Source organism: Lemur catta, chromosome 6 (assembly GCF_020740605.2).
Source record: "Lemur catta isolate mLemCat1 chromosome 6, mLemCat1.pri, whole genome shotgun sequence".
Taxonomy (NCBI): domain Eukaryota; kingdom Metazoa; phylum Chordata; class Mammalia; order Primates; family Lemuridae; genus Lemur; species Lemur catta.
The window spans coordinates 96,154,589-96,178,237 of record NC_059133.1 but is presented as its reverse complement, the minus strand read 5'-3'; the positions used below and the strand labels follow the sequence as shown (position 1 = coordinate 96,178,237).

The 23,649-nt window shown below is 49.3% G+C and overlaps 1 protein-coding gene across 1 annotated transcript in view; it reads right to left on the bottom strand.

Moving 5' to 3' along the window:
• The window catches only part of TSPAN11 (tetraspanin 11), a 71,269-nt gene extending 57,034 nt beyond the window's left edge, over nt 1-14,235 (bottom strand). The window contains exon 1 of the mRNA XM_045554572.1: nt 14,149-14,235. The gene's annotated coding sequence lies outside the window, so the exon portion shown is untranslated. The remainder of the gene's footprint in view (nt 1-14,148) is intronic.
• Nucleotides 14,236-23,649: the final 9,414 nt, after the last annotated feature.

Here is a 23,649-nt window from a genome sequence, read left to right as displayed (position 1 = left end):
CTCCCCTGCAACCTGCCATCCGTATTCCTAACCTCGGCAACACTCATCCACCCATGCAGTGCTCCTCCCCTTTTCTCAGTGTCACCACTGTCCGCCCCAACACGTAACCCTTCACCAAGACGGCCCCTTGCAGCTCTCCGCGAGCATCCTGCGGATCCACCCATTCCCTCCGTTCCTTTCTTCTCACTGCTGCTGCCTGTCTTAGGCCCCTCCTCACTTATCAGTGTGGTAGTCTGGCTGGTAGTTCATGTATCCGTTTGCCCCCAGCCCCCAAGATTAACTGGTTAATTTATCTATTAATTCATTGAACATCTGAGGCCTCACTATGAGGCATACAATGTGCTAGGTGCTGGAGATTCCAAAAAAAAGAAAAAAAAAAAGGATGAAGAAAAGACAAGATGTCGGGTGCATGCCTGTGTAGTTCCCACTACCTGGAAGGCTGGAATGGCAGGATCGCTTGAGCCCAGGAGTCTGAGTGTAGCCTGGGCAACAAAGTGAGACCCCATCTCTAAAAACAGAAAAAAGAGAAGAGAATGAACGAAGCTGTCCCTGATCACAAAGAGCTCACAGCTGGGGAGATGGACACATCACCGTCACTTTAACACCGTGTACGGAGGTCAGGGAGACAATGCATACAGGAGTGCTGAAGAGGGAACTACGGGCAGGAGTTTTAAAGGATGAACAGAATTAGGCAAAGACAGTGACAGAGAAGGCGTATGCCAGGCTCAAGATTTTGCATTTTATTTAGTAAGTAAGAGGGAGTTACTGGACTTTCTGATCCCAGGACTGAGAATTAGAGTTACGACTTTTGAGGTTAAACTAAAGACACTGAAATGATTTAGTGAATTATAAACCAAGTCTGGGGCCAGGGGATAAGCATTCATTCAAATGAATTCTAAAAATACACCGCAGAGCCCAGTTACTGAAGGGAGAATCAGGCACGTGTTACTTGATCTCCTGTGGTTCTGTAAGACCACAGCAGAGAGAAGTCAAGCGCTGTCCAGCCCAGCCCAGCTCAGCCCCCAGCAGCTGGCCCAGGCTCCACAGCTGCATGGGTGGGCCCAGCTGGAGGAGCGGAGGAGGAGCATGGTGAGAAGTGAAGCCTGCAGCCCACCCAGGAAAATCCTGCGTCTCTGCACTAAGAGCACAGGGTTTTAATTTTGACGCACTGGGTCTCAAAAAGACCTTTCAAAAAGAACAATGCATTGCCTAATATACTTACTGCTCCCTCAAAACCCAGCTTAATTATAGTGAAGAATACAATCTATAATTTTTCCCACACTCAGAGAAGGACTTATATTATAATTTCCCCAATCTTCTGGAATGAACGGATCTATGATTTCCATGGAGAAAGAGCTGCTCTTTCCTTCACCCGTGCAGAGACGCGTGTCCGAGGCCCTGTCCAGGTGGGAGCCGCTTGCTCATCATCCCCAAGTGGGGGGAATTTGGTTGGGGCGAGGGTGCTCTTGGGTCCCAGGAGAGGGGCAGGGGCTCAGGGAAGTCCGTTTCCCGTGGGCACCAGAGGAAGGGGAGCTGCCGCAGTGATCCTGGGCTGTTCACAAAGGCGCAGCACAAGGACGGGGGCGGGGGTCTAGATTCAGGAGTTCTACTTGCCTGCACCTGGGGCAAGTCATCACCCCTCCCTGTGCCTCAGTTTCTTTATCTGTAGGATGAGAAAGTGTTCTAGTAGATTCTTTCAAATTTTTATGTAGAACCTCAATATATAAAACAGATAACGTGTAACCTTTCTGGTTGGAGGAGTGTGTTGAGCCCCACCCCCTTCATTTAAGCTCCTCTGACCACCGTCTCCCCTCCGTCACCCACCCCAAAGCTGGGACCACAATGAAACCCAGCCCTGGAACTCTATGAGACCAATGATGGCCACCAGCTTTTTCACTCTTCAGTTGTGCTATGTCACCCCACACTTATGGATGGTTACAATGAGCAAGGGGGGAGCTAGGACCATATCACAGACCCACTAGACATTTTTAGAACTGAAAGTGAACTCTGAGAAGCGTTTCATTTTATAGACAGTTCAGCTTCTGTTGACCCCAACCCCACCCCATTTCTTTATCTTTTATTGTGATAAAATACACATAACGTAAAAGTTACCATCGCAACCATTTTAAAGTGTACGACTCAGTGCCATTAAGTACATTCCAATGCTGGGCAACCACCACCACCATCTTGTTTCAAAACCTTTTCCTCACCCCACGCCCACTAAGCCGTCACCCCTCATTCCCCCTGCCCCCAGCTCCCGGAAAGCACTTATCTGCTTCCTGCCTCTGTGGATTTGCCTGTCCTTAATATTTCATAGCAAAGGAATCACGCAGGATACAGTCTTTGGTGTCTGGCCTCTCTCACTTAGCACCGTGCTTCCAAGGTTCGTTCATGCCGTAGCAAGTATCAGTACCGTGTTCCTTTTTAGAGCTGAGTAACATCCCACTGCACGCACATACCACCTTTTGCTTATCCACTCACCTGCTCACGGACATTTCAGCAGTTTCCAGCGTTGGGCTACTGTGAGTGGAGCTGCTATGAACATTCATGCACAAGTTTTTGTGTGGACACCTGCTCTGAACTTGTTTGGGTAATACTTAGGAGTGGAATTGCTAGGTCATGTGGTGTTTCTGTGTTTAATTTACTGAGGTCCTGCTAACCTGTCCTCCACAGCCCCACCCCGTGTTTTGAATGTGGTGTCTGCTGCAGGGAAGTGGCACCCCCAACCCCCAGGAAAAGGCAGGAGCGCCCCCACGCTGTCGGGGCAGCGTGCTGTGTCTGCCGCTCCAGGCCTCAGCTCCCTGCTACTTGCACGAGTGACAGGAATGAGAACATAGCCTGTGAGTAGTCCTCACGTTAACTAAAAGGCAGGCGCTCTTGGGATCCCCACTTCACAGATCAGCCACCTCACCCAAGGACATGCAGCCTGGTCTGGAATACAACCCTCGCCGATGCACTCCCTCCACGGCTCTGCAAGGGCCTGGAGACGGTCTGGCAGGTCGTCCTGCCCAGGCTCCCAGGCCTGGCCCTCAGGAGCGTGTCCTGGTTTGGTTCCTGAGGCTGGGCTGCTTTCCAGGCTGTGTCGCTGCACCAGGCTTCCCTGAGCAGCGTCCAGCTCCTACTCGCTGACGAAACCACCTCTGCGCAGCCTGCCCTGGGCCTTGAGCTTGATGCGGGCTGAGGACGGTGCCGGCTCGCTGCTCTCGCCCCAAGGCCGCTCCGGCACGTGTGGACTCACACCGTTGACACAGCTTTCGGACCCCATAGTTAGCCCAGGGAAACGGAGCCTGGATTGGCTCTTTGGACCTCGCACCCAGGACTTGGGATCTGAGTCCCTGTGACCACAAGGCTGGCACCGCTGCCGACTACAGACAGGTCCAGCGCGGGAGGCCCTGTCTAGTCGGTTCAGTCTGCCCCTCAGGTGCGGAGTCAGGACAGAAGCATCTGAAGCAGGTCTTCCCTACCCCACCGCCCAGCCATGGCTGCTCCAGCCAGCAGCCGGGGGCTCCTGCTCTGCAGAAACTCAAGAAGGCCCGAGGGCTGGGTGAGCCTCCGGCATCCACAGTCCCCTAGGGAGCCAGGCAGACACTCCGGGCCCAGTGGGTCTCCCAGGCTTGGATTTAGGACTCAGACTAGACCTGGAGGCCCACGGGCATCTCCACTGAGGGGGGGGGGCATGGTGAGTGTTCACTGCTGCGTGTGGAGCGGTGGAGGGAAGGGGTACGAGACACAGCCCCTCAAGCTGTCTAGAGGATGTGGGAGGCACTCCAGGCCCCAAATCAACAATCACCCTGGCTCTCGGACTCAGTCTGAACCAAAGGATCACTACCAGGCTTGATGCAGGGGCTCAACAACACTGCTGCCCTCCCCCGGGGGGGGGGTCCCCAGAGCAGCCCCTCCCAGGGCCACAGCTGCAGCCACCATTTGCTTGACAATTTGTGAGAGCTGGTTGGGGAATGATGCTGGTTGGAGCCTGCAGAGGATCAGGGAAGGGGTTGTCTGTGGGGCGGCTTATGCACCATCCTGAGTACAGGCAGGGGGACGGCTTTTCTCCCCGCCACCCTCCCCGGTGCCAGGGGGAGGGAGCCGGAAGAGTGAACATACACATGAGCCTGGGTGTCTGCTCTGCTGTTTGGTTTGAGGGGTGGGCTGTCACACACACGGGGGGAAAATTAATGTCACTTTCACTGGCTGTGGGACCTTAGGTAGGTCATCTAACCTACCTGAGCCAGTGTTCTCTGCCCAGTGGGGCTAAGAGGGTGAGGATCTCTCCGATAGGGACAGTGATGCCCGAGCCTGCGCCTGAATTCAGTAAGTGCTGGGTGGACATGCAACTGCCACTCCCCAGCACAGACGCAGTGGCAGCCCAGCACGGGATGGCAGTCGGTACCTTCTGTGGCTCTGGCAGGGATCAGCGAGGCTGGAAGAGAGTTTGCTTTGGGGTAGAAGGAGGGGCTCTCCCACAAAAGCCTTCACTAAGGCACACATCATCTCATGCTTGCGTGTATTCACAACCTGCTCGCTGGGAATCAGAAAGGCACAGACATTCCCGGACAGGTGGCAGGAATCGAAAAAGAAAATGCCCAAATGACTTAAAAACTCATCTCCTTTCCCAGATAGGAGGATTTGTACAATTTCTCATTAGCTTTCAAAATAAGGCCTGTCTTGTCTCCAGAACAGGACACCATGGCTTAGCAGTAAACCTAAAAGACCGTTCCTTCCAGGGAGTTATAATTTGGGGGCCCTGAAACTGTGTGAAAAATTTTACCATTTATGTGCTGGGGTTCCAGAGGTTTCAGTAGATCTCCAAAGGGGGTTATGACTCCCTCACACAAAAAGGTTATGAACCACTGATGTTCAACTCTTCTTTTTTTGGGTAGGCACAGACAAGGCCTGAACTATCAACTCCCAGGGGAAGCGCAGTGCCTCCGGCACAGGCTCAGAGACCCAGCGGGCCCCAGGATACTGCTAGGGGCAGAGCTGGAGCTAGAGGCCAGGTCTCCCAGGTGTCTGCTCCTGGCCCTGCTGGCTTTCTCCTCCACCACCCTGCCTGATCAATCTGTGTGGTCAGGGTGAGGAGAGAACACTTGTGCATCCAAATTTAAATGCCAATGTTCACTTTAGGACTTGGATGTAAATCTGTTAGGTCTTAAGTCCAGAAGGTGATGTAGTTTATTGAACAGAGCTTGGAAGCTGCTAAGCTTCCTGATAAATAAACCATGTTTCTCCATCTTAGATCTGTGAAAACAGTTTTTCTAAGGACTTAGAAACCCCTTCGGAAAGTATTAGAATCTTCTTCTTGCAGCAGAGCCAAGTACATAGATACTTGTCTTTTTAAAAGATACTTGACCTTTCTGGGCAAGAAAATAATGTACTTGCATGGCAACTAACCAGCAGCCCCCACGCTGTTACCCTAATTCTTTCCAAAAAAGAAGGAAGAATTTTAGTTGCATGAGTTATTGAGGGAGGATGTATAGTGATGGACTTGGCATCAGAACACCCTAGATATGGCCCAAATTGGCTCCCTCATCACGTACTAATTATTAATACATAATCACCACCATCATCACTACCCATTATTTTCAAGGTTTAAAAAGCTGCCTTGCATGTCCCAGGAGGACAAGGAACCTTAGAAATCAGCCCACTCTCAGATTTTGGCTGGAGGGACCCAGAGGGTGGATGTCATTTCTCCATTCTCAAGTTGATCTAGTCTGAGAAGAGCTGGGATTCAAACCCCTTTTGCTGGTTCAGGAGCCCAGTACTCCAGGTTTTGGGGAACTGTAGGGCTGCTCACGACAGTCATGGCCTCTGAGCTTCCACTGCCTGGGGTTGTAACCGAAGCTAATAACACTAGGACATCTTGAGCTAATGAGCATACAGTGCTTTGGGGACGTGAAGACCTCTAAAAGGATGCCTCATTATTATTGATGGGGATAGTGATATGCAATATTTATACATCACCATGGCTGCTAATTTCCAAAAGGAATGGTTTAAGGAGCCAGTCAGCTCTGTTGGTAGCAACTGCATTCTAGACAGCCTGGATGGAATCTCTGGTCCTTGAATTGGTTCTAACACAGGCACATCAACAATATCACCTTGTACAGTGTGGGCTCATTTCCTGCCCAGGGCACACAAAAAAATGAGCAAGACTTGGAAGAGCCGGAATGATCCCTTTGCATGTTCATAAACTCATAAACTGGTTTAGGTTTACTGAAATGCCATGTCATGCCTGGTCACAGGCAGGCTTCTCCACTCCACTCCCACCAATTTTGAGGCCAGACCTCCTGGGTTTGAATCACAGCTCTGCCATATATCATTTGTAGGATTTGGGGAAGGTCTTTAACCTCTCTGTGCCTCAACATTCACAACCATAAAATGAGGATAATAACATTGACTTTATGAGGCTGTGATGATTGCGGGAGATAACGTATGTTAAAACCTCACACGATGCCTGGCACATGGGAAGCCTCCAGCGAGATGCCCATTACTTTGTTATAGCTGCCCCACAGGCCATATCGCTGGAGGGCAGGAAACTGAGGCAAAGTCCCCTGTGGGAGTCTGTCCTCCCTAGAGAGGCAGGGTTGGCAGAACAGCATTCCCCTAACAGTTATAAGGTGAAAGCCAGCAGTCCAACTTTCCTACTTCCTGGGCACACATAATATTTATATAAATTATTTCAAGACAGTTCAGAAGTTGTGTTTAATTCCCTGTGTTTACCAAATGGGGACCTTCTGTAAGTTAAGATACTAACGCTATAAGAGGAACATACACGTAGTAATGAAAAATAGAGCTCACATCTAAAATTATTATAAATGATAATGTTTTTAGGGAGTAACTTGGTGGCATTGTTCTAGCCCCAGGCTATGGTCCCTGCAGCTCACTTGCCTCCCAGGGCCTCGGTCCTTTCGGTTCCCCCTTGGCAGCTTCCGCTTTTCCTCTCCCGCCTTCAGCCTCGCCCACGTGTGAGGTCTGCCCGCAATGGGCAGGTTTAGGTTTGAAAGGCCAAGCCTCAGCATCCTGTTCTCAAACCTGCACTTCGGAATCACCCTGAACGCAGACTGGCAGGTTGCTGGGCCCCACGGGAGAGTTTCTGACTCAGCAGATCTGGGGTGGGGGCTCAGATTTCGCATTTCCTACAAGCTGGGGCATGTTGATGCTACTGGGCCCAGACCTCACTTTGAGAACTGCTGTCTGGGGCCATGTGCATTTCAACCTCAGATGTCTACTAGAACCACCTGAGAAATGAAAAAAAAAAAAAAAATCAATTCCCAGGCTGTCCCCCAGGAGAATTAAAGTGGGATTCCAGAGGGTGGCACTCAGAGCAGTGGGTACTCAGTGCATTGGATTCACTTTACTATTGAACATTCCAGGCTAAGGCTGGATACATTAGGGGTCAGCAAACTTTTTCTGTAAAGGACCAAGTAGTAAATACTTTAGGCTTTGTGGGCCACACATGGCCTCTGTTGCATACCCTTCTTTGTTTTTTGTTTGTTTCAAATCTTTAAACGTGCAAAAATCATTCTTAGCTTACAGGTCATAGTTCAAAAACCAGTTTGTGGACCCCTAGAGAAACTGGATCAGCCAGTCATGCATCTATCAAACAGCCACTCACAATTAGCATTATTCATACAATAAATTAAAACCAAGGCAGTATGCAGACCAATTTAAGGGAATTAAAGGTGCAATGTGAATGTGGCTTCTCCTTGCTAAACTTTGACTGTCGTTACCTATCACTGCTTTTTCTAACCCTGTTCTCCTTTCTGCATTAAAAAAAGAGAGACAGGTGTCCTTCTCCCCCCTGCCCTTTTCCAGTTCACTGTACTGGTTCGTACTTCCTACTACCTGCATGGAACTTTAACGTCTCCAGCTGAGGTAAAAGCCCTTGGCTGTCTGTTCAGTGCTGTCAGAACGTGTTAATTGCCTTTCTAGTATCTCATTCTCTCCCAGTGCTTCTAGTCCTTACTTCCCGTCTCCCCCTCTCTCCCCACACAGAGAGTTTCTTTCTTCTGGCTCCCTAAGCCTCTGTGTGTGCAAAAAGCATCCCAAAATGTGGAGTTACCTGGCACCTGCTCACATCCTCTCTTCTCTCCTACTCCAAAGCACTCCCTTGATAACTAAGCTACTCCCTCCCCTCCCTCTCCCAATCTATCTGCTTGGCTTTAGTATAAAAACAATCATGTCAGGCACAGCCAGGGAGTATCTTTGAATGGGCCTGAGAGCTGCTAGAAGTTATTTGCTTTTCAGTCTGTTTCAAACCTTGGACAAGATGGACAATACCCACCTCTACTCTTATCGTTTCTTCTTTTCTTCTGAGCATTTCAAACACACTAGAACCTGTTGGTAAACCACCTGAGCTGACTCTTGAAAGCTGTAAATGATGTCAAACAGCAGAAGGGCAGAGACCTGGATGTACAAATGGAAGCCTCCACCATTTTCCAAAGACACATCAGCTATCTCGAATCCCAGGGCACTTGAATGGCCCACCCGTTAAAAGGGTTTGTTCTGCTCCAACTGTGCCACCATCCAAAAATGTTACCAAAAAGGGAGGCCAAGGGTTGGGACCGGGCTGGCTTCATGGGCGTGCAACCTGTACAGGCTCACAGGGTTAGGGTTAGGGTTAGGCCCACATTCAGAAGGGCCCTGTGCGTGGCATTGGCATCTTGAAATTCTTAGCAATTTTACCTTTGAACTTGTATTTTGTAAGTGAGGCCCAAGGCCGGAGGAGAATATGAAAACGAGCAGAGAAGAGACGCATCTGTGAGTCTACTCTTCCTCCATGCCTATTTGCAGACCACCACGGTGATGCCCATGAGCAGGGAATTCCAGCAACCCACCATTCCTGGGAGCTCGGAGCCTGGGAGTGAGTCCAAGGCAACAAGGTCTGTCTGGACAGAGCAGCTGTGTCATTGACAGCCCCTGGAGGCCAACACGGTTCAAATGCAGAAAGAAAGTTACACATTCTAAGAAACATGAACAACCAAGGATCTCTGCAACATCCTATCCTCGCTTGTTTTGTTACTTCCTGCAGTAGCCAACTCCTTACACTGAAAATGTTAACACAGGAAACAAAGGCAGGGCCATGCACAGCCCTTCAGTCCGTCCTAACTTATCAGTAGGCTGAAGGCAGATCCTGGTGGAATGCGTGTGCATCAAGAAGTGAAGTAAAAAACAGCTGAGTTAGTTTTGTGCAGCGTCTCCACTGTCCTGTTAACAAAATACACGTGCATGTATGAGCTATGAAATAGGAATTGTGTAATTTTGGTAATTCTACATATGCACTAAGTGCTCATATATTTTTCCTGGCATTGCACAATATAAAGATGACTGAAGAACTCCTTCCTGAAATGTCCATTCCGTGCACATGTACTGAACGCCTACTGTTTGCCAAGCTTTGTGCTAGTTGCTATGCGTAAAAAGTCAATAAACCTAAGTCTATCCTCAAGTAGTGATGAGGACTGTCATTCTAAAGCCAAAGTATAGGACAGTGGTTTCCAAATGTCAAAACCCTAGTACTTGTCTAAAACAGGCAGCTCTGAGAGAGAAATCTCTTTATGATATTTCAAGAATGCTTACAGAAGCTCGGACGTTTACCTGCCCGAAGGGCCTTCCAGTCTACCTGCCACGCCAGCTACATGATTGAACAGGATAATGCAATTTTCCCCAATCTGTTCCAGACCTCAGACTGGACAACACCAGCCCACCTCTGTCCTTCGTTCTTTTCTCTTCTGAGCCTTTTAAACACATGAGAATCTGTTAGTGAATGACCTCAAATGATATGAAGCAGAAAGGTGGACACCAGATAGTAAAATCAAACCATCAGTTATATGGTATTTGATTAATTTTTTTGAAATTGAGAAACAAATTCTCATTTACATTAAAGTTTGGCTGACAAAAATCTTTCAAATCAAAAAGTCCGTGTTTAAAAAAAAGAGGGGTAAAAGAATCCCTAAGTGGGGAAGGGGTTGAGAGGCTCCGGGGGCTACCCCCACTGCCATCAAGGAGGGACGCTGCTCGCGGCTGCCAAACAGGCCAGGGGACCAGCAGGGCAAGGTTTCCTGAACCCCTGAGCATCCTCAACTCTTCGTATTTTACGAAAAGATCCTTAAGCCTTTGAGACAGGCCACACGCTCACTCGGTGACAAAGGGTGGGCGAAGCTACATTCCCCCCAGAGCTGTGTGGGGAACAGCACGGCCAGGGGAGAAACGGGGTGCGTGGCTGGCCTGGGGCCTACCCAGCAGGAAGCCATGGACCCCCGACTGCTCATGGGGGAGACCAGTGCTGGACACCACCCCACAGCAGTCCCCAGCCCGTGAGCCCCTTTTCACCTCAGCCAAACCGCTTCCCTGCGGCCATCAGACACCCGGGCGCTCCGTCCCCCTCTACTGAGTTCCACTCAGGCAGGCATCCGTACACCCTGCGAGGAGTTAGAGATCATCTTCTTGATGTGCAGAGGAGGAAACGGGAGCTTAGTGAGGTCACGTAACACATTGACGGTCACGTGCCAAGGCAGGGGCAGAGCCGGGATCCAGCCTGGCCTGTCGGACCCCAGAGCCCTCCGGCCACGCTTGCAGCCTGCCGCCTCCGCATGTCCTTGCTCTGCTCCCCTCCTCGGGGCCCCAGCTGTGGCTTGGCTGAGTCTACTCAGTTTGCACGCAGCTGTTTTCTCATCTCTTCCTGGGAGTGAGTTTAATCTCCTCAACAACCATTGCTCAGAGGTCGGGGCTGGGTCCTTTTGCATTTCCTAGGGCCTGGAGGTTCAAGGCCCATAGCAGGCCCTTAGTCAATGTGTGCACATTGTATGTTTGTGCCCCTGCCCAGCTCTACCTGCACCGTGGTGTGCTGTTTTATAAACATAAACCTACGAACCCAGGAGGCCACAGAGTCAGCCAGCAAGAGGGTGTATACAAGCAGCCAGGTCAACAGTCAAAAGGAATGAACGGAGGGTTCCAGCTCTCTACCATAACCTCCCTCAGCAACCCACCTAAATAAACCATCTAAACAAAACAACGAAAGCCATCTCCCTGTGGGTATGGCCATTTATGCCCCTCCCATGCAGCTTAGAAAAGGGAGTGGTAAATCTAGATTCTGTGCCCCAGATCCTGGGCATGGTGTTGGACATAGCAGTCGTGCTGCCATTTGCAACAGTATTTACAGGGAGAGACAATACGAGAGAATGTTTCACATGGAGGCGAGCTTGGAAGCCCCGGGAAGCATGGCTGCTGTAAATATGGGTCAGGCCACTCCGCCACGTAGTGATTCTAGGCTCGGGAATCGCTCAGAGAGCAGAGCTCCTCGGCACTGCAACTTCTCAAGAAAAACAATGCTGAGTGGGCGGCGCCTACTGGGGATGAAGCACATTGGGGCAGTTTGCCTGGTAAGACACCCAAGGGAGGATGAAGACAGACACAGTCACCCCAAATAGGCAGCTCTCTCAAATATCAGTGAGTGGCTTATCCACCTTGCAGATGTTCAATGTTTCCTCTCGGTCTAGGGCCTGTCTCTCACATGGATCAGAGCTCTCACATACCCCTTTGTTGCTGTATTTTGTGCAAAATCATATTAACTAAAAATTCAGGAAATTGAACCAGTTGCATAAAAATAGTCGTAGGATGAATTCCATGGCCAAGCAGAAAGATTCGTGGAATAACCACTTTGGGTATCTGAATCGCAGCCCATGGTCCTCACTGACGACCAGGCGTGCATTACTTCCAGTTACGGTACTGTTATTTCAACTTGGAGTTGAAAAGACCCCTATAAATCTTCCGGTACAACGGTTTTCTAGTTTTATTTTAGGGGGAAAACCCTTTCTTCAAATGAAATCCTCCCAGGAAGCCAACATGTGACTTAGATTAGCCCCGGAGCTGTCAGTGTGAGAGACCCAGGGCCCTCTTTCCCTTGAAAGCTCCTAGGAGGACAATTTGGAAAACATGCGTTTCCTGAGCACCTGCTATGTTCTAGGTGCCGGTGAGCCGGCAGGAACAGGACAGGACAGTCCGCCCTTCTCCAGGCTTACTCTGTAGTAGGAGACAGCAAGGTAAGTTCAGATGGTGGCAAGTGCTAGGGAGGAAACAGGGTGACGATGTGACCATGGCTGGGAGGTGGCTACTTTTGGGAAATCAGGAATGGCCCCTCTGGGGAAGTGAAACATAAGCTGAGATCAGAAGGATAATCTGCAAAGATGACCTGATTTGGACCAAAGAGGAAGCACATCAAAGAGGTGGAGTGACTTTCCCCAGGACACAGTGGGCAGGGAGCTGAGCCAGGGCCTGACCCTGGGTTTCCTGCATCCCCCCACTGAGGGCTTTTCCTCTTACAAACATTACTGCATGGCTACTATATATGAAGATGTATCTGTGACAGGTGACATCCAAGGGTAGACAAACCACTTCACCACGTCCTGGTGTTTGGTGCTGTCTGTGCAAGACTCTTGGTACCCTCCCTCCTCTCCTCTGCTAGGCAAGGCTTGGCCCTGGGTCTACAACCCAACAGACAGAACCCTGTGGTTGACATCCCAGACCTGTGACCTGGGCTGGGAAAGCTGCTTCTGCTCCGTGGCACAAATGGTAGGAAGTGCTCCTCACTGCTTCATTTGGTGGCACAGAGGTGAAAGTACAATGGTGAGCATTAAGCCCCCTGGGTTCATCTGGACAAAGGCTCTCGGGAAGGTTGAGGTGCTCTAGGGTCTTTAGACCATCATGGTGACGTTTCCTCTTGTGCTCCAGAAGGCATTCGCACAAAGACCATGGGAGACCACACAGGCCTGTATGTATTTTATACACCAAGAGTCCAAAAACGGGCTCTAGGCAGACACTCCTATTACACTGAATGTCACAGGAAGCAGCATGCAAATGGCTCCCTCTACTACTCACAGACCAAACAGTTGCAGGCCACCAAAGCCCTCCCCAGACCATCAACCAGGCACCTGCGGCCCGGCAGTGCCCCTTGCCCTGGGAACCTCACTGCTATCCAGGCACTTTCCCAGGCATTAACCAACGGCAGCCTCCAGCCCCCTGGGAGTTATTCATGAGTCCCATTTTGTACACAAAGCCACTGGGCCCCAGATGACCTGTCCAGGGAACACAGGGAACTACTGGCCCAGTGACAACCCTAAGCTCTGATTCAACCCCAGGTCTCCAGACCCCAACCGATGCTTTCCACTACAATCCAGCTGCCCGCAAATTCAACAGACTGTCTACCCTGGCCTGATGCCACCCTCACTCTCTGCCCACCCTCCACCTACACATGCCCTATGCCCTGGAGTGCACTTAGGAGTTTTTCCAGAAGCTGCCTCTTTTTCCCACCCCCCGCCCCCTCGCAATACCTGCCACGTACTGGAGGCCTCTGCAGCACTTGTTCCTGCACACACAGCAGCCCAGCCCAGGTCAAGATGCTATCCTGCCCAACCCAGCTTTCCAGCCCACTCACACATGTGAACGCCACATATACGGCTGGTGAAAATGATACACCCAGAACCTTCCACATCCGGCTGCACATGCAGGGATGGGCATGCAAACATAGGTGACAGGGCCTGCAGAACCTTGTTCCCTATAAAACAGCCTGCTCAGGGAAGGGGTGGACACCCCGCACAGGCAGACAGACCGCTGAGAACAACATGCACCAGACACAGCAGCTGCCAGCGCTCAGCAAACCCTGTTTTGCATGAGGTATGTAGCCAAGGCCGGTTCACATCTAACTACCACAACTCTGGGCCTGTCACCTGGGTGTATGCACAAGAGGCAGCTACTGGAATTAAGAGTGGACAAAGAGAAGGATATTTTGAAGAGGGACAGACATGCACCGGGCATGCGGGACGGCGCAAGGCCCTTGGAGGCCCAGAGCTGCTCCCAAGACACAAGTGCGGCGCCGGGCGTGCGGTCACGGACACAGCGTGCGTGCCCAGCGCAGACACCACACGTGCACACATCTACCGAGAGCGTCCCTGCGGGTTCCTGCCCCCGCTCCTCATCCAAAGCCAGCGTCCCCCTGCCCGCCAGGCCGCCACCGTCCAGCTCAGGATCGCGGGGGGCGGGGCGGGCAGCGGCGGGGGCGGCGCCTCACCGGGACCCCCGGGCCCCCGCCGGCGCCCGCCGCGGTGTGCCTACACCCCCGCCCCTCCGGCGCGCTCCCCCGCCGCCGCCGGCACTTACCGGGAGGGCGCGGGGCTCCGACGCGGCGACGGGCGCCTGAGCCTAGAGCGGCGGGAGCAGCGGCCGCCCAGCCGCCCACGGCCCGCACCGGCCCGCCCCTTCCTCCCGCCGGCGGCGGCGCGCGGGCAGCCCGGCCCCGGCCCCGGCCCCGCGCCCGCGGCACTTCCTGGCGGCCCGCGCGCCTCCCGCCGGCTCCGTCCCGCGCCAGTCTGCTGGCCTGGCCGGCGGGACACGCCCAGGAGCCCCTTCGCGGGCGGCAACACTTTGTTTGGGAGTTTGCCTTTCTGCGATTCAGAGCACGGCGAGGGGATGAAGTCGGAGTTAGGGCAGCTGTGCGGTTGCCTGGGGGAGCCCTGCGGGGGGCGGGGGAAGGATGGGCTGCAGGGGACGGGGGTGGGGGGTGGGGGCGGTGGAGCAGCTTTCAAACCTCCTGCCCTTCGCAGCCCCAGGCTGTCTCTGAGATCCCCACGTCCCCTGCCGACGTCGGCCCCTGGTGGAGTGGGGATGGCCACAGGGCCTGGGAGAGGTTGGCCCTTGGAGGTTTGCAGGGATCCTAGGGACTAGCCTGCCTGATAGCAAAGAGCCTAGTGTCCCCCACTAGCCCTCTCAAGTCACAAATGGCTCCCATCACTGCACTGCCTCTCTCAGAGTCCCATGGACCGTCGGCTTTCCATTCCCTGGGCCCATGGAGGATCAAGATCTCTTCCTAGACTGGACCAAAAAGGCAGAGCAGACAGTAGAGCCCACCTGTCCCTGCCTCCACCCCCGTGGGGTGCAAAGCTGCCCATTAAGTGGCACTGCCCTAAGAGTGAGGCATGCATTCTGTGTTATTTCCTAAAGTGACAATGGCGTGTGCTTGTCCAGCCATGTTCTGAAGCTTGACTGCAGTAACCAAAGTTACCTAATCATTTAGCAGGTTGCTAGGTCAGGGAAGCCACTGGGTCCCCAGAGCACCAGCTTGCTGGCTGCTGAGAAGGGGTTCACAGAGGGGACGGAAGGGAAGGAGATGATTGCAACAGTCCCCTTGAGCTGAAGACCTGAGTGGGGGGTGAGTGAAGGAGAGTCTGCAGAGCTGCTGTGTGTAGAGGGGAGAAGGATCTCTAAGAGGAGGAGGAGGAGGAGGAGGAGGAAAAGGAGCGTGCTGGGTTGCCAAGTGTGGGAGTCTGGAGAACCCAAGTGCTGTGAGGCACTTCACCAGAGAAGCAGGCCACCTTCACCCAGGGGCAGGTGTCCAGCAAACGCACTTGGAAAGATGATTCTGGAGTTCTTAAGAGAAAGGCTGAGGCAGGAGATGCGAATTTTAGAGTCCTCTGCAGAGCAGCTGGGCTGGGAGAGGAGAGGAGAGGGGAGGGAGAGTGTGGAGAAGGCGGGAGATGGGGCTGCAGACAGAGCCAGGCTCTGAGGAGGAGAGGAGCCACTGACAGAGACTGCAGCCCCCAGGGGGAGCCAGGAAGAGGAGCAGGTGCGGGGCCACTGAACTCAGGAGAAGAGGCGTATTCACTGGGGCCCACGCCATAGCGACACCAAGGAGGAGGGTGCCCAGCAGAGTAGGTCCAGATTTGGAAATTAGAAGATCTTTGGGGACTTTTGAGAGAATTGAGTTGTGGGTGGTATAAACCAGATTGCCACTTCTTGGGGGGCATCTGGATCCTGGATCCAATTCGTTGAGCCAGGGACACAAAGGTATGTCTCCTTCCATCCCAGTGGGCTCTGAAGGGCCACTGCAGTTCCACAGCGTCCCGAGGGATCAGCCTCGCAGAAACAGCATCCCAGTTCAGGTCCATGTTTCCCTCACTCTCGAGGTTGCTCCAAGCGTGCCCCCAGTAGACCTCCTGCATGCGAGCCCCATCCCCGTCTCCACACGGTCTGTTTCCTAGAAATCCAACCAGAAACACAGGGGCTCTGAGAATGGGGAGCAAAACAAGGCAAAGGTGGGATGGCGGTGAAAACACAGGCAGGCCGGGCGCAGTGGCTCATGCCTGTAATCCTGGCACCTTGGGAGGCCAAATCAGGAGGATCGCTTGAGACAAGGAATGCAACACCAGCCTGAACAAGAGCGAGACCCCATCTCTAAAAAACTTAGAAAACTTAGCCGGGTGTGGTACACGCCTGTAGTCCCAGCTACTCAGGAGGCTAAGGTAGGAGGATCGCTTGAGCCCAGGAGTTTGAGGTTGCTGTGAGCTATGATGACACCACTGCCCTCTAGCCTGGGAGACAGAGCAACAGAGCAACAGTGCAAGACTTTGTCTCAAAAGAAAAAAGAAAAAAAAATCACCAAGAAAACCCCAGAGGCAGAACCACCCTGTATGAGCGCATGGGGGGCGAAGGCCCAGGGATGGTGCGGGCGAGGCACGAGCAAGGGCACCATGTGGCAGCCTCTCCCCTTGACCTCTAGGGAAGCAGTTTCCAGAGACAGGAGTTGTCAGAAAAAGCCAGAGAAGATAGTGTTAAAGGAAAAGATGGAGAAATGGGGAGCAAGCGCAGGGTTATTTGTAGTGGAATATAGGTTTTCAAAACCCAGGGAGGCAAGAAGAGTGGACGTCCGGGAAGGGGAGGAGAGCTGCGGGAGGCCAAGCGAGGGACGCTGGTGCCCACCGGAGGAAGAACCGTGGAAACACTGCTGAGGAGCCAGGGCTGGAGAATGGCCCGGCCTAGGGGACCTTTTAGCAATGTGAGGTGGCGAGTGACAATGAACCTCGGGACCAGCATGTTCCCTCCCCAGCGCCAGCGCTAGGAACATGGAACATCTAGAGTAGTGAGCCAATAGAAATGTAATATGCAATTAAAAATTTCCCAGGAGACACGTTTAAAAATGTAAAAAAAGGAAATGGTGAAAGTAATTTTAATGGTATATTTTACTGCAATATATCTAAACTATTATCATTTCAACATGTGTTAATATAAAAAATTAATAATGAGATATTTTACATTTTTTCCCCACTAAGTCTTCCAACTCTGGTATGTATTCTACACATACACAGCACATCTAAGTTCAGACACTAAATTTTTATTGGAATTACCTGATCGGTATTTGGATTTCATACCATTTGCAGTTGCAGAAGTAGATTTACAAACCTAAGTTGCTCCACGCATACTTGTGCTTCCCAATAACCGAATCAAATGATCAGTTTTTACATTTAGGTTGATTAAGATTAAATGAAATAAGGAATCCAGCCCTCCTGCTGTACGTGGTATACCTCAAGTGCTCAGGAGCAACATGTGGACAGTGGCTGCCATATCAGACCACACGGGTCTGGCATTTGTATCCCTAGACTTTTGGGTTTGGGCCTTTATTTTGCCCTCGCCTTCTGTGAGGGAATGGGCCTCCCCGCCCCTAGTGCCGCACCACTGACAAGATCCTCCTCTGTTCCGTCTTGTTTCACAGGACACACCTGGAGAGGATGAGGGAGAAGGTTGAGAACCCAGTGTCCATGGAAAGGGAAACGGCAGCTGGGACTGCGAAGAAGAGAGAAGACCGGGTGTGAGCTGGACATACTCCATTCTGACTGATACTCCGCATGCCTGTGAGGAACGTGGTTTCTTTGTCAAGTTGGGTGCTCCAGAGATTGAGCTGACGGTGCCCTGTGACCATGCACAGGACAACTCTTGCTTACATGAGCTCCCATGTTGGTAGTTTCCCTCGAGCTCTGAGCTCTGGCTGAGTCACAAACACTTGGACGTGGGTAAGTCTGGGTCTCGTTTCCTGCATCTGCAAAATGGGGAGAGTAGTCCCTTATTTAGAAAAGAAACGGGAGGGGCCGGTGAAATCCTCTAAAGGAAGAGTTTTGATCCCAGACTTGGAGACTGTGCCCCTCCTGAAGCCCATAGCTCATCTCCTGGCCCAGGCTGGGCGCCGGCAGCCTCTGCTCTCCGTCCGCACGCTGGCACCACTCGCTGCCGCTGTACCTGGCAGATCCGTCGTGGGTTGCAGGAGTGAGGAAGTCCTAGATGGTCCTTTAGAAATGTAAAAATAATAATAATACTTAGACTTCCTTGCTTTTATTTGACAGCTGCCACTCAGAGGTACAGGGTAGGGCTTGTGAGACCCTCTCTCTGCCAGCACAGGGCCTGGTAGCCTTTTTCCTGGCCACAGTGTCTCTGTCCATTCCCAGAAATGGGGCCATAGAAAATACCCTGGTGTTTTTGTCTTTGTTTCGTGGATGGTCACACGCGCGCGCGCGCACACACACACACACACACACACACACACACACACACACACACACACACACACACACACACACACGCTGGCATGGCCTGTTACTGTTGGAATCCCCAGGATATGCGGCACGTTACCATAAACCCTAACGGGTCAGGACCTGCAGAACTTGGATTTCTCTGTCCTCTGAGCCTGTCTTTCAGAACAGTTTCCAGCCACCACCCAGGAGGGTGCGAGAAAACGCAGGTTCCCTTGACAACGTCTACTCCTGCCTCCCTGACATCCCTGCTGGCTAAGCTGCCGTCCCGATGTGGTCCTAACGAGGACTCTTTGTCCAGGCTCTCGATGGGCCCCTTCCCAGGAGAAGCAGCTGTGTTCTTGGAGATGGGAACACCCAGCAGAAAAGCTCCCTCAGGACACTCGGCAAACAGATGCCTCCTGCTCCCCCTCTCTGGAGTGGGGAGAAACTCCTCCCAGATTCTTTCTACCCTCTTAGACAATGGAAATTGGCCTTGGTTTCTCATCCTCGTGAAAAATACAGCCAAAAAAGCCTCTTGTCAGCACCTTTCTCTCTTGCAGAAGGATCAGGGAATGGCCAGATGTTAAATATTGATCAGTCAGGATTAGCTTCAATTCGACTTGCTGTGAACTTGGTGACCAAAACTGCTCATTTTTTGCAATGATATCTGGTGCTTAATAGGTAAAGAAACGACTGTGGAATTGAACCTCAAAATCTCAGGAATAATGCCCATGAGAAAGACATTACACCAGAAGTAGTTTTTCAGCTGTCCTGAGATATACTTCCAATGACACCAAGAACATTAGTTGTACTAATTAATGCTTGAAATAACTATTGATCTTTATTAGCAGTGTCAAAAGCATTGCTCAAACGTCCAGTTGCTTGTCATGCTTTCTTGGCGTGCTACATGCAGTACTTTTCAGCCTGGTTCCTTCCCAGGAAAACATTATTTAAGGCAAAACACATCTAAGATACAGAAAACATAAGTACAGACAGCTGAGCAAATATATAAATAACATGCAAAATGACACTTAAATATTTACAGCTGGAATGTTTTGCTATGTGTAGCACATACTGGTAATCCTCTCTCATCTTCTGCAGGAAGTTTTCTAAAGCCTGCGTCTGTAACTAGATACAGGCTCTCTGGATCCAAGGTCACATGCTGGGGAGGAAGAGAGGCCTTTGGATAAACATCATGAATTTTCCTGGAGCATCTATGCTATTTTAAGATTTTTTTGGAAATAAGAGAATAAGGTTTTTTTTTATATTTTCAAAAGTACAACATCTATATATGCTGATTTTAGACAATTTGATCAGAATAAAATGTTAAAAAATAAAGCAAATATTACTTGGAATCTTAGCCATCAAAGATAATCACTTTATTACTGTATTTACTTTATATTACTGGATATACTTTTAATCCTGTGTTTGTGTGTTTGTGAGTGTGTGTTTGTAACCTCACTTATTTTGTTTGAGAATATACTCTTGTCATCTTTTTATGTTAATGGATTTAAGAATATATTGCATCATTTTTGGTGTAACGTGGATGTACCACAATTTATTTACTCAATCCCCTGTTAATGAGTATTTAAAATGTTTTCAATTTAAAACAATTTTTTACAATGTAGTTATAAAATATTCTTTCACACATATATTTGCCTACTTATTCAACTATTTCTTCATGATAAATTCTTAGAAATGGAGTCACAGAAAATATCCTTTTTGTGGATGGGCACCAAGAAAAGAAACAAGAAAGCACAGTAAGTAGAAAGTCCAAGTATGTATGTATGCACACACATGCGTGTTTGTGTGTGTATATATGTAAAGTTGGAAGAATGTGTTTTAAACTTAAATATAGTTATTACTTCTTGAAAAGGAACTGGGATTAGAAATGTAGTCAAAGAGGAATTTAACCAAATCTATAATGTTTGAGTTTTTCCATAGGAAGAAAATATATGTGTAACTTAAACTTAGTTAAAATTAAAGGTAACAATAACCAAAAAAAAGGACAAATTAATTATCAGTTGACAATCACACATCATTGGAAATAAAACTATCTGCTTTTTTCTGCTAAAAGAAATTTAGAGGTAACCACTAGAAGAATAGAAATAGTATATTTAAATGCTAAACTGCTAAAAGAAAAAAAGAAAACAGAACACCTACAACCTCGATTAATCCAACAAAGTAAGGAATGGAAAAAAGGAGAAGAAACAATAAGAAAGCACAGTAAATAGAAAGTACAAATATATGGACAAAATAAGTCCAAATTTGTCAATACTTAGAATTGATGTGATTTGGTTAATGTTTCTATTAAAAAATAGCAACTCTCTGGGTAACAAAACAAAATTCAGTTATTAATATAGGTTGGTTAAAAGAGATACACACAAAAAGACCCAAAGTTGCAAAATAAAGGAGTGGAAAAGATATATTAATGAAGGAAATGCTAACACCAGGAAACAGGTGTGCCAGTATTAATATAAGATAAAATGAATTCAAAGCCAAAAGAATTAACGGTCCAAGAAGGGATTTTTTTTGTTTTGTTTTCATTCTTGCCCACTCATGAACTTTTTTGCCCAGCTTCAAAATATATAAAACCTGACTGTAGAAGATCTCAAAATGTCTAAAAGCTACCTGGTGCACAGGCTGTGATATCTAACCACAGTACTTTTCTGCAACCCAAATGGAAATCTGTTACCTATTCCAATTACTGCTGCCCTGCCCAGTGACTGCGGGAAGGTGTCTGTGCTGGGGGGTGCAGAGGTGTCTGTGGGCAGCATGACCTGATGGTGCGGACTGTCCATCCCTTTCCGGAGCCTAAGTTACCTGGTGTCCTACTCTGCTTATTGGCCCCAGCTCACAAGATCTGTGGAGTCAGAACTGTCCTTTCAGAGAGCAGCGGTAACAGCTTTATCCTGGGAGGAAATGCCCCATCTACAGATTGCTCTGTGTTTGTGGAAGGCTGGGAGCGGACAGGCCTGACTGACCCAGCTGTTCTGAACTATTCAACTGATAGCACTGAGGTCCTAGGTGCTCTGCTCCGTATAGATTTCGTCACTCTTAACTCAGGATGCTCAGGAACTGTTCTTGCTTTGTGCAGTTTATCCTACTAATTTTTGGTTTGTTTTATTTCCCCCTCTTCTTCTCTGTCTTTATCAATCCAATCCTATTTTTAAAAAAAATCATTCTCAATATTTCTAGACTGCAGGTAGCATCCTTCCTTGATTTCCAGCAACATAATAAGTTGATTCCTTCTTTAAAATATAATTTCTTTTATTTCATGGGAGTTTTGCATAGATGAGGATGTGGAAGCCTGTATACTGTCTGATAGCTTGATCTATTATGAGATGTAAATTTTTGTATATTTATCTCATAACCAGTCACCTTACTAATAATACTTTCCACATTAAAATAAATACTAGCATATAATTAAGAAGAATGCATGCGTTTTTCAAGAACATAGGAACTCAAACAAATTGTATGTTTTGGAGGGTTGCTATACCAAAGATGCCTCTTGTTATTAGGGATATGAGGACAAAATTTTGGAAATTCAGCTAAAAAATGGATTTTGACTTTCTTGAATTGTCCTCTTAATATCTCTCTTTCTCCCTCTCCCTCCCCTCTTTTCCTTTTTTACCTAAACAAACCCAATCCATACCCGTATAAGGGCTCCTGCCCTCAACTCTAGACAAGGCCTGCTTTGTGAGTGTGCAGCTGCGCAGTTGTCATACAAGGCCCCACACTCGGACCAGCCCAGCATTTCATTTAATGCTCTACTGTTGCTATCTTGAAATTCTTAATAATTTTTGAACAAAAGGCCCCATGTTTTCATTTTGTACTGGGGCCCTCAAACTAGGTAGCTGATCCTGAGTATAGGCTTCTACTCTGCAGAGCTCGGTCTTTGGTATTTCTGCAAAATACTTACCTAGTGTTACTCATTTTCCACCCAAGTTAAAAGATTAACGCTTGTGGCATTCTGCTGAGCCAAAAGAAAGCTCCATCATGTGTATCTTGGGAAAATTCTTACCTTTTCTTCAGTGGTAGTGGTGGGGAGGTAGTTTGGATTTGGGGGGAGGAGAATGCCCAGAGCTACATCCATTAGGATTCTTTCGTGAGGGGCTTCCCCTGCACCTCTTCACACTCTCTTTCCTCTCCATCTCAGAGCTCGCAGTTACCACCTTTGGTTTTCACCTCGTTCAGGAAGCCCTCCGTGACCTCTCTAGGGAGAGCTATGTGACTTGCTAATATCTCCAAGAACTTAGTCAGGAAGCAGAAATTATTTTTTACACACCTCTTTTCCACTAGAACCACTAGACTGGTGGTTTGCAACATTTTTTGTGTTTACTGTTTTTTTCTTTTTTTGGTGCACACATCAAGGCATTAAAATACTAAAAACACATTAAACAAGTTAGAAATCATTATAATGCAATTACTGCTTCAGTATAACTGGGTCTCACAGCAACTATAAAAGCATCCACTGTTACCACACTATCAAGTGCTCTCTTTAATGGTTTTGTTTCAAATACACGCTCCTGTATAACTCACATGTTACATTTTCTTATGTTCCAACAAACAGTGAGTTGGCCAGATTTTACATTTCTCAGCTTGTCTCCTAGCCAGCTTCCTCACTCTCCACTGTCACGTGACTCAGTTCGGTCTATGCTCCCTTTAACAGACATTGCTAACATGTATATTCAATTAGAACAAAAAAATTTTTAGACATTGAAATTTGGTGGCCCGCTGTGACCACCAGGATCAGTTGCATAGATTTTTAACTGCACCAGGGTGCTCAGTTGAAGGGGCAAAGGGAGCCAATGGTCAGTTCTTATCTGTTCACCAGACTGTTTTCCCACTGGGCTGCATCTGCCCAGAAGGGGTACCTTTTCCTAATTTGTACAAAGGCATCTTTTGGATGGATGATAATCTGGCTCAGGGCACCCTGGGTGCTGCGGCAGGTCAACTGGGAACTGCTGGAGAGCAAGGACTGGATCCTACTCCTCTGACTGCCCAAGCACTCAGCACAGTGCCGGGCAACAATAGACCTTAATAAACGCAGAATACACTATAAAGGAGTCGAGAGACTCTTCTGATGGTGGTGTGCAATGTGACTTGGATTTGGTGTCAGGTACACTGATGTGATGTGGTGACATTATAGCTGTCCCCTGTCCTCTATCTCCCAGCCCCCAAGAAGCACACATAGCCCTGGATCCTTCACATCTGTGCTAAAGTCCACAAGAGTCCTGGGAACACGTCAAGCTCTCAGTCATCCTTCGTCACACGTGCTGCTGTTGAGAGAAAGGCTGGGTCCGCTGCACCGATGTGCTTC